Source organism: Lytechinus variegatus, chromosome 19, assembly GCF_018143015.1.
Source record: "Lytechinus variegatus isolate NC3 chromosome 19, Lvar_3.0, whole genome shotgun sequence".
Lineage (NCBI taxonomy): Eukaryota > Metazoa > Echinodermata > Echinoidea > Temnopleuroida > Toxopneustidae > Lytechinus > Lytechinus variegatus.
Window position 1 is genome coordinate 11,145,446 of NC_054758.1, and position 11,788 is coordinate 11,157,233.

Below are 11,788 nucleotides of genomic sequence, written 5' to 3' on the forward strand. Positions count from 1 at the left end.
GTAAGCCCAAAGTAGTAAGATTACAAAAGAAAATTCTGGCAGAAAGGTATTTCATAACTTTCTGAGGTTTTCATCATTGGTAAGCACATGTAAAACTTTGTACTGTACATTGGTTATTCTTTTGTTTTTGATTTTACTTTTGCAATCGACCCCTCCCCCATCCCTTGTTATTTCGATAAATATGAAATACTTGAATTGTTTTCTAAAATTGGAAAACTCGCATGTAATTAATATCCACAACACTGCTTGTTGTCATGACGGACAGAAATCCTTTGCCTCGCCCCCCCCCCCCCCCTGCCCCACTTTCTGCCGTTTTTAGGAAGCGTGCAATTTTATAGAAAAAAAGAGCATGAAAGTATATCATGAAAGCATATATCTTTTAATATTTGAAGTACTCTTTAAGAGATCATAAAAATAGGTTGCGGGGGTAATGAGTCAATCATCCGATCGTATGAAAACAAAATATTTTAATACAGGCCCTGTCTGGAAATGCCTTTTATAATCCTCCTGAGCGATAGATATCTCAAAAGATGTAAACTCAATTATTGCCTTCAGATTTCTTGTAGAATACACTCTACAAAAAACATAAATCCACCCACTTTTAAGTAATGGAAAAGTTTAGAAGTAATTGTTTCGTTTTGAAGAGTATTTTGCATTGAATAAAAAAAAATTAAATCACATTCTTTCTGATATGAAATATAATAACAAAACAAACACAAAAATGCCTACGTGTGTTCATTAGCATGCAGCAAACTATCATACATGTATGAGATAATGATGTTGTATGGATACATCTATTGATTATTATCTAAATTGTTTTTTCATATTTTTTTTCACTATACCTTTTTTTTCATCCACCGCAAGCAACGTTTCAGTTTTTGTCGGTCCTGATTGAACCACACGTAGGCGGACAGCTGAGGCCACAGACTTATTCATAGATAATTATTTCGTTTTAACGTAAATTTCGGCACTTAATTAAATGGAATCTTGTATTGCTACATGAATGTCTGGACACCTGCGCTCACGATGAATGGGTTAAAAAGATTACAAATACGAGATAATGAAAAGGTGTGTCAACGTGCGTGAAGGATTAGAAGTTGCTTAAACCTTGAAATGCACTTTGGGATAAAAGAAGATAGCTGACGTCAGTTACAAACATCTGCCAACCTTTTGTGAATTTCTTGAACATAAAATGCGAATATTACCATCACGACCATTTCATTCCTGAAATGATAATTCACGTTCAAAATTCCAGAAATTACGGAATTTTGTAGCTCAGGAAAAAAAAATTACTTTTCCACTCTTGTATTCTTTCGTGAGCAAAAGTAAATGAAGCTCCAGTTGGCATGTGCCATACTTCCGAACATGTCGAGAAAAAAACGTAATTAGCTCAAATTAATACTACAGGATGTTTTTAAAAAGGGTAACAGAAAGTTAATTTCTACACTTAAATAAAGGGTAACTCATCAAAGTTCATTTGACGCCTTGCTTGCGTCAAAATTGTCACGATTCAACGAGTAATTGCCTTCGAAGAAGAAGCGTACAAAGGCTTCTTTTGCCTAGTTTGGGGTCTTAATGTAGTAGATGTATGAAAGCAACTTTGATGTTAAGTTGTTGGTTTCTTTCGGATTTACTTCCCCAGCAATATTTAGAGAAACGTAATCCTTTCTAATAACTTTCTTGGTAGTGAATGCAATTTTGAGTTCTTGATGCCTACCTGCAAATTTGGTTGAGTTTGGTAACCTGCAGACGCAAGTTGGGATAATGACTTTCTCCGTCCTTCGTCATGATCCCACAATGGTTGGAAGAGAGGTGCAATACATGCAGCGTCGATAGTGTTAATATGTAATATGTATATACCTTCCTGTTATCCTTTCATGTTGCGAGAGGTACCGGGATTGACGCCCGGGTTCTCCACCATGTTATATTCGGGATCTTTCGTTACTTTAGTTGGGGATCATAGATAAAAATGTAATGAGAAATAGCATATCACTCCTCCAATTTTTTTATCAGCATGTCCACCGTTATTCAAGTGCCACTTCCATGGCTGTCATTCGTTCATGTCACCCTTCATTCAATGCTATTTTAAGACTCTTTTTTTTCTAATAGACAAATCCAGAATATGAATTTGACAGAACAACCTTCAATTATTGGTCACGCGCTACACAATGTGTTCATAACTTGTTTCCAAATATCACCGTAACCCTTTTTTCAAACTCAGCGCTCGTTCATCATTCCAGACGACCGGAAACAGTTCTAAAGCCTATTATGCCCCCACCTCTCCCTCCCTTCTTTCTCTCTCTCTTAAACAATTGTCATCAATAAAGCTAAGTGATTGCACCGAATGATCTTTCAAGCAGGGACGAAGACGAAAGGGAAAAAAGTCAGGATAGACTGATATTTCTTCATTGACTTGCCATTATGCATCAGATGTTGCGATATATGATGGCTAATTCTCCTTGGTTGTGGCACTTGATGAATTTGAAGTGAATGTTTTTATTTTTTTCAAGGAAACTAGTATGATACATTTACGTAAATAAAAAGAAAATAATCCGTAAAGAATAACACGTTTATGTTGTTGGACTTTTTTCTACCACATTGTTGATTCTGGTTGCTGAATTCTTTTTTTATCTACAAATAAAAATGTGATCCGGGTTACAAATATGAAAGTAGAATTCTGATATGTTTTGGGAAGTTTCCAACAAATTGGGCTTGCAACAAAGATCTCGATTGCCCAAGCTGGAAAATGTTCGTAAAATGCTGCTTGGCATTACTTTAAAAGGAAACATTCTATGTTTGTTGGCCGGGTAACATTTTTTTTTTATTTCAGCACATTATTGCGTAAAACTCGCATAGAATTATATTTTGGTTTTTCCCCCAACAAACATGCATTTTCCTTTAAACTAAAAATTGGAAAACTTATTTTTAAGTGCAGCTATTGGTTGCATTTAATACGGATGCCGGACGGAAGACAAAAGAATGAAATAAGATGGAAACAACAGCAATGTTAGGTGTGATAGAAAAGTTTTAGCGTGTTTTTTTGTTTTCTGTTACACCAGTTTCCCCCTTAGCGTGTGTCAAGTATTCATTAATTTGTTCAGATGAATTATTCGTATTTACCAAGAGTACATTATTCTTTCCTCCACGTAGGTTCTTCTTATCAAGTTTTAATCTATAGTAATTAATAAGATAAGAAGAGCCGTGGTGCAGTGGTTCTAACTCTCGCCTTGTAAACAGAGGGTTGAGTGTTCAAATCTCACCGTGGTGTAGCGTCCTTTGGCAAGGCGTTAATCCACACTTTGCCACTCTCGAGCCAGGTGCTAGATGGATACCTGGAAAGATGAGAAATTTATCGTATATTTTAATTTGCCAGCGCATTATGAGGCTGCGATGAATGCAAGGAATGCTCCTCAGGGGAAGGAAATTGTGCACTTTTCGAGCGGGATTGAAATGAATCCAATGACCGGGGTAATAATACGCTGGTAAGCGGTTTAAGCCTTTATGCGAAAAGCGCTATATAGAACACTAGCTATTGATAAGATAGAACTATAAAAAATGAAATGATTAAAACAAATATTTTCTAAAATTCCATATGCATGTACATTTCTAAATAGCAGCGTTGACTTCAAACCTTGTTTACGATAGTTCTCAGTTTCTTGGAAACAATCATTAACTATTATTGGCTTCATTCTGATTAGATGAGCTTATCAATATCCAAGAGATCGTTAGTCCTCTATGATTCTAGTCTTGCAATTTGTGCTTATTCATTTGTTTGAGAGACTTTCTATTCTTTGTATATGATAGGGTAGCCATACCACAACGGTTTGACCTGACAGTATGCCTACGGAAAGAGGATGTGGCAAGCCATGTTCCTTTTCCCAATTCTTTTTCGTATCAAGACAAGAATCGTGAGCAGCTGATCTAACACCAACAGTCATGACAGTAGGTCGCTGAGGGGAAGGTTCACCGTTCAAAACCAAACTCGTAATTTGTTCTTCAATAATGAAAATTAGAAAAGTAGATTGTTTGAAAGAGAAATTCTTCGTTCGTCTTCAGACTGTCTATATAATTTCAGGGCCCGCTGAGAGAACTGAAGGGCTTCCCTTGGTAAATATACCTATGTTATTATTATCATCATTATTATTATCATCATCATTATCATTATTATTATCATCATTATTATGATTATCATCATTGTTGTTATTATCATTATAATCATCATCAAATTCATTATTATTATTATATTTCGGTTTTTATTGTTTAAGCGAATACAAGATACAAGAGTTTCTTTGAACACAAGGTTTTGAGATGATTGAGACTTTCACCAAGATTGCATAATGCATACATCTCATTCTAGAGTGAACCTCAAACTTGCTATCTTCCTGTTTTTTGTCTTAGTTTCTTCTACATCCAATCAAATAATTGTGTTGGTCGTTGTTGATCAATTTCGACAACTTATGTATCATTTTAAAGCTTGGTACGCGTTTTCTTTTTAGGTTAATGAAAATATCAAACGTCATTTTGGGCGACGTATTGTTGTTACTGGGTTGGCTCATCACATACAGATAATTCAAATCCTTTATGAAGAACCACTTTTGCTGTTAACAAAACGCATTTCTTGATATCAATAATGCAAAACATTGATATAAATAAATGGGACAGAACGTTGGGCTACGCTGACAAAAATGTTCGGGGTATGTTAGGGAGCTGTTTAAATAGAGAGATAACATGAAAGTTAACATCAAATTTATTATGATTTTTTTTAAATCAGAATCCCCCCCCCCCGGTGGTCTCAAAAATGCGGAGTTAGATGTGACCTAGTGGGTATTGAAAGAAAATTTTTGCAATCCATTGCAAATTTCAGGTGCAAATTTACAAGTGATAGATCAAATTTAACTGAAACAAATTAATCATACTTGTTGACGTAAGAAGCAGACCTATTGCAAAATTGCAATGAATGCATGGATTTGAAGTGATTTGTGGACCTGGAATCGACGTGCGATCAATTGAAAATCGCACTTAAATTCCAGGGTGCGCGTGGTATAGACGGCATCACTGCATTTGTTAAATCATACTAATGGGGCGTTGCAAGAAACTTGCGATCAATTGCAAGTCAAATTTCGTTCCCGAAATCAAGCATATACCGTGCAATTATTTGTAAATTTGCGATTGATTGCTAATCTGCTCCATGAAACAAGGAGTTTAGTCTGATTTGCTGTAGTTAAAAGTGATCAATCGGAAAATTGCAACAGAATAATTTCGATTGATTGCAAATATTTTCTTGCAACACCCCCTCAGAGAACGCGCGTCAGAATTGAGGCATGACTCACAAGTCACAATTAAAGGTATTGTTTAACTTTGTGAGCAGCCGATTTAAAAAATTCTCAAACCAAGATGAAACATGTGTACAAGTGCATGTATTAGGACTAATAAACCCTGAAAACAACCATTATTGAGAATGAAAAGCTAAAACTACAAGGCAAACCCGATTTTGTAAATAGGCGTCTTATAGACACCTAAAAACCACACATAAGTGTATGGGGTGAAATTAAGTTGGTGTTTCCGGTCACTTTATATTTCAATTTTTAAAGCACTAAATAACTATTTTCGAACGCAATTTTTTCTGGGCTTCAATTTTGTCATATATCACAGACACAGGTGACAAGTGTGACCTTCTAGCTCAGATTTTTAAAAGTCAAACCAATGTTAACCAATCACTTTAAGCATCTGTCAATCATCTCCAGGGTTCCGTAAAGACTTGTTATAGTAACAAATGCACGATTTCTATGACCCATTTACCATCGGCCAACCGGATTTGAGACATATCAGCTTTTAATTGTTATTGCGAGTTGAATATAACGAGTTTTATGAAACTGGCCCCGGCTGTGTGGCAGCACCATTTACAAAGAAGGAGAAACATACAACAATAAAACAAGAGAAAATATTCGAAGCTAAGTGATAATACACTTAATAGGAAATGAGAAATATTGATATTGTATAATATGTAGGGCAACTCCGTGACCAGATGGCTGATAGGTGTATATTCGAAAACGCCAATGAGGTTATACGCTTAATTTAGGTATACAGAATTTATGGAAATTATTAACGTTCCTCAATTGTGTGATCAGTGTAGGCGCAAACGGATGTATAGTTTCCGAATACTATTATTCTCCTGAAAGGCAATACATTACTTCCAGTTCTCCTTTTTTTTAAATTGATATCCCTATTTAAAAACAAAAATCAAATGGCAGTTGTACCCATCCATCACCACAAATCTTAAGTAGATATTAAACCAGCCGCCGGAAAGAGGGATTACTTTGTGTTTTCTTGTACTTTGTACTCTTGTTTTGTAATTTCGCATTCATTGTTCGGTTTATGTAAGTTTTCATCTCAGAGTTGTACTGTAGATTGTTTGGCTGACCATGCCTAGCTTTAAGATTTTTTTTTTTATAAACATAGGTTTTATTGTTATCAGGTAATTCAGTTATGTCCGGTGCTACGATTTGAACCGTGCGTTTAAAAACGTAAAATTTCTTTTAAAACCTATCAAAATTGTATTTTTCTTATACATGAGGATATTTTTTACTTTTATTTCTATCAGATCACACCAGAAAAGATATTATTTGGTTCAAATTTTGATCTGAAAGGTACAGGTTCTACACATTACGCATGTAGACCATGACGATGAGGGAAACTTCCATGGGCGCCGGTACTTGTTTTCCCTCCACTTTTCAACATTTTGTTAAGGTTGCTTATTTTATTCATTCATCGCTATTGGAGGCATTTATTTTTATTGCTTCTTTAATCTATCTTTGAATGACAATTGTGCATGTTTGGTGTAATTTTTTAGTGAGACATTTAAAATAAATGAATTGAATAACAAAAAGCTAGCCCCAAAATGAAGGAAATTGACGAAATTGTCAGACACACACCCACATACCTTCACACACATTGTTTGCTAAGCTCAATTTTGTTACGCTGCCGATGACAATTAATTATTACTTACTTTCTGTATATTTTTTATCATGCAAAACTTGCATGAAATGTTTAGTCATTTCGACCCTCAATGAGTAACTCAATCAGTCACCAGTAACATTTCGGTTATACTTGAATGAATTTACTGGTGTGGTATACATTTGACCTTTGACCTATTCCAGCGCTATTGAAGAAATTCATATTTCACAACCGTTGATGAGGCGCAAACTTACCATGAGGACCCCTCAGTAGACCAGCAGCACCATGATTGATGCTGCTGAGTAGGGTCATCCTCCCGTTTTCATATATCAATTCACATGTTTCATTCTATATGTATTGTTATTTGTTTTTAACAGAAATAAATTCAATTCAATATCTATAAATTCCCCAGGCATATTCTCAATCGTAAAAACGTGCCTATTTTGCTCCGGAAGGGGTTTTCCCACCAGAATTATACATGAAGTAGAGTAGCTCTAAAGAGGGTATCGCATAAACGTTTTACGTCACAGTGGACTAGAGAGTTTTCGCTCCGTGACGTATTAAGGACGTTTCAAAAGCAAAGAAGGAATATATTATACAAATATACCAGGTTTTGAGTAAGTATACCGGGAATTATTTTCAGAGGTTGGACCGGCAAATAGTTATTTGGCCAGTAAAACCGAGGATAAATAATTCCCGCTATACTTTCGAAATAAAGGCCTGGTATATTTTTTTTATATTCTGCATTTCTAACAGACTCCTCAATCGTCGTCAATCCTCACCTCTACCAAATAATACAGACAGCTACGAACTTGCCTGTCAGTTCTCACATTTCTTTAAAACTAAACTTCAAGGGATTTGCAACAGTCTAACTCCTGACCTCACACCTCTACAGTCTTCCACCTCTTCTACCTTGGACATCTTACACCCTACCTCTCCTGATGAGATTATGTCTTTATTTCGAAAATCTCCTCCCAAGTCATGTCAATTGGATCCTATACCTGCTAAGTTACTAAAGGATTGTTCATCCACGTTCGCTCCTATTCTCTCTTACCTTGTTAACTTAAGTTTAGAGCAGTCGCATGTCCCGTCCTCTCTGAAATGCGCTCATGTTACACCACTGTTAAAGAAACCCTCTCTTGATCCCGATTCTCTCCAAAATTACCGACCGGTTTCTAACTTACCCTTCCTCTTCAAAGTTCTTGAAAGGGTTGCTTTCTCTCGTCTTGCTGAATACTTTCACGACAATAATCTGTTCGACCCATTTCAATCTGCCTACAGACCCCACCACAGTGTGGAAACCCTTCTTGTGAGCACCTCAAATCATATCCTCCAAGAGATGGACCGAGGGCGTGTGACTGCTTTACTCTTACTCGATCTATCCTCCGCCTTCGACACAGTAAACCATACTATTATGCTGAATATTTTAAGTTCGTTTGGTGTCAGAGGTGAAGCATTCAAGTGGTTTGAATCCTATCTTTCTTCCCATTCACAGATTGTATGTATAAATGGCTGTCAATCAGCTGCTTCTCCTCTGACCCATGGCGTACCGCAGGGCTCTGTGGGCGGACCGACCCTTTTCTCTATTTACATGATTGGATTGCGGCAAGTGATGCTCCGTCACGGAATTGACTACCATATTTACGCTGACGACATTCAACTTATCATTTCTTTTGACTCAACTCAGCAAGCAGCTGATAATGCTATTCGTCGTCTTCAATTATGTATGATTGATGTTCACGACTGGATGCAAACCCATTCCTTGAAACTAAACTTAGATAAGTGTGAATTTCTTTTGTTTGGCTCTAAAGTGCAGCTCAACAAAATTGATGTCAATTCCTTTTCATTTTCTGGCCACACAATTCATTTGTCTCAAACTTCCCGTAATCTTGGAGTAAATTTTCATTCACGCATGACGATGTCTTCCCAAGTTTCAAATATCTGCAAATCAGTTCGGTATCATCTTCGCAATTTAGGATTTATCCGGAAATATTTATCTAAGTCCGCGACCGAAAAGATAGTACATGCCTTGATTTCTTTCCGCCTTGATTTTTGTAATGCCCTTTTGTTTAATTTACCACAGGCTCAGTTACATAAGCTTCAGAAGCTCCAGAATGCAGCCGCTCGCATTGTCACTTTGTCAGGTAAACGTTCACATATCACCCCCATCTTATATTCGCTGCACTGGCTCCCTATAAAAAATCGGATTATCTTTAAGATTTTGTTACTTGCCTTTCATAGTATTCGTGGATCAGCACCACAATACAGTCTTTCATTTACCAATCACTACAGACCAGGCAGATCTTTGCGCTCCATATCAATTTGTTTGCGCTCCTTTTTTGCAGTGCGTAGCGTGTTAAATTATTTCCCTATGGAGAATAATAGAAAATACGCCGTTTTTGACGGATTTGCTAAGATATCTCCCAAACGCGTCAACAAGGTGATCTATCAAAACAGAATAGAATAGAGCAGATTCTCACCTTGAACATGATATGATTTTCATTTAATTTTAGTCAAATTAAGTTCTGTCACTTTTGAGGTTTTTGGAACCTTTCTTGATGATTTTGGAAATCCATTTGTACATGAGCCAATGGGCAAGTGCTGGAAACGAAACGTTTGGTGCAACTTCACATTGTTGTAAAAAAATATATACGTCACAATAGACCCTATCAAAAAAAGACATTTTGCAGAAAATGCTGTAGATTGCGAATACCTAAGAATTATTTTGATTGGATAAAAAAAACCTCTGTCACTTTTCACATTTGCAAAAGCTTTTGCAATAATTGGTCACTATAGTTTGGCGGATTCAGCCGATGGCATTGTGTGTACACAGTACACACGCATAGCTATGCAACGCAGCGCGTGAAGAATTTTGCAAGTTTTCATTATTCGTACAGCGACGACTTGAGTGTATGTTGGATAGGACCGTACCATTTTTGACCGGGGGTGTGCCAATGAATGCAAGTGATCAAGAAGAGTTACAAAACTGAAGGGAGTGAGAAAACAAGGAAAGTGAGAGGGAAATTTATGAAAACAAGTAATGCGAGGAAAAATGACAAGAAAAGGAGAAGTGAAAACACGCAGCTGAGTGCGCTCACGATATGTAAGTTGAACACCCCTGCACCGCAATGTAGCAGCCCGCCACTATACACGTAGACTGCCTGCACGATGCGAAGACAGGGGCGCGTATTAGTGACTGTGCGTTAAACGTCCCATTTCTATGCCTTATAAGAGGAGCGTTTTTTGTACACAACAAATTGATATGATCCACCTCTGGCTTACTTGTCATTCCGAAAGTTTCAAAAACTTGGGGGGAAAGATCATTTGCTTTTGCATGCCCCACTTTGTGGAATAGCCTTCCTGAAGACATAAAAAATGTACCTCTGTCGAACCTTTCAAAAATCTTATAAAAACTTTGCTATTTAACTCTTAGCTCTTTATGCGCCTTGAGCACTCTACAGAGTGGATTTGGCGCTTTACAAGTCTCATTATTATTATTATTATTAAGTCCATGTGTTCTACTTAACGTCTAACGTCTACTTTTATAACTATTTCCAAGCTTTGCGCAAATCATTTTCACGAAAGTTTCAAAATTAAGTGGTTCTCACTCAAGCGATTTTTTTTCGACAGTTACATCGTCCTTTTTTTAAGAGATCTGTACCAATGTTTAAATTTGGGAAAAGCTTCAGGATATTGAAAATATATAATTTTGCAGGTTTATTTCTAAGTGTAAACTTTTCGGGGGTACGCACTATATGTATAAATATATATATATATATATTTATATATATATATATACATAAACTTTGCTGGAACTACAATGCATTACTTCTATTTCTCTTATATATATCTCCTTTGACCATTTTATTTCAAAAGAGATAATTTTCTTTGCAAGTGAATGACCCTTTTTCTTGCGTGAGATGGAAGAAAGGAAACCAAGAAAATAAAATCTGATGACATTTGGATTTAAAGTTCAAAAGAAAAAAAGGTTTTTAGCCCCCACACTAATCCGGTCTCTCTCACTCTCTTTCTTTCTCTCCCTCTCTCTCTTCCCCCACCCTCTTCCCACTGGATGATCGTTTATAAAATGGTAAGATTTATACTTCATTAGCTAGTATACAAGTCAGGAATAATACCTCCACCGTATTATACTCAATTTCTGTGTAGCCATTGAGATATCAAACGTTGACATCCGCAACCGGCTGATTGAATGGGATTTTTACCACGTTCAAAGTGAAATTAATCATCTTAATGGAATATTGATATTCTTAAGAAATTCGAATATATATATTTGTATTCCATTATGTGTTTCTTTTCCACTTTCTGATGCTATATTTCAGGAATAAGGAATTGGTCAATTTAAAATGAAATGACAATCACACAAGAAAAGCTTTGGACATACATTGATCATGTTGATGTTATACAATATTATAGTCCAAAATATCTACGTGGGCCAACGCCATTTATTAGCAATTATAAGACACTACACAAAAAATGACACGTGTACATCATTGTATCATTCTTATATTATAACTGAAACAGATTTTCTATCAAAGTATCAGAAAGGAATTGATCTACCCTCACTTTTTGGGCATAGTACCTCCCCCCCCCCCCTTCATTATCTTCCAGAAAGTATACAATATCAAAATTAATGTGAATTTCACGAATATAATTTATTTTATTACCTGAAGTATAGGACAAGCACATTCATATCAAGCACCAATCAGTCAGTTACGTTTATAACAGACCTGGGGTGGTATTCTGTAACTCTGTCATAACTTTTGTCATAAATTTTGTCATTTCTCTCCGAGATATGACACCGCTATGATTGTCA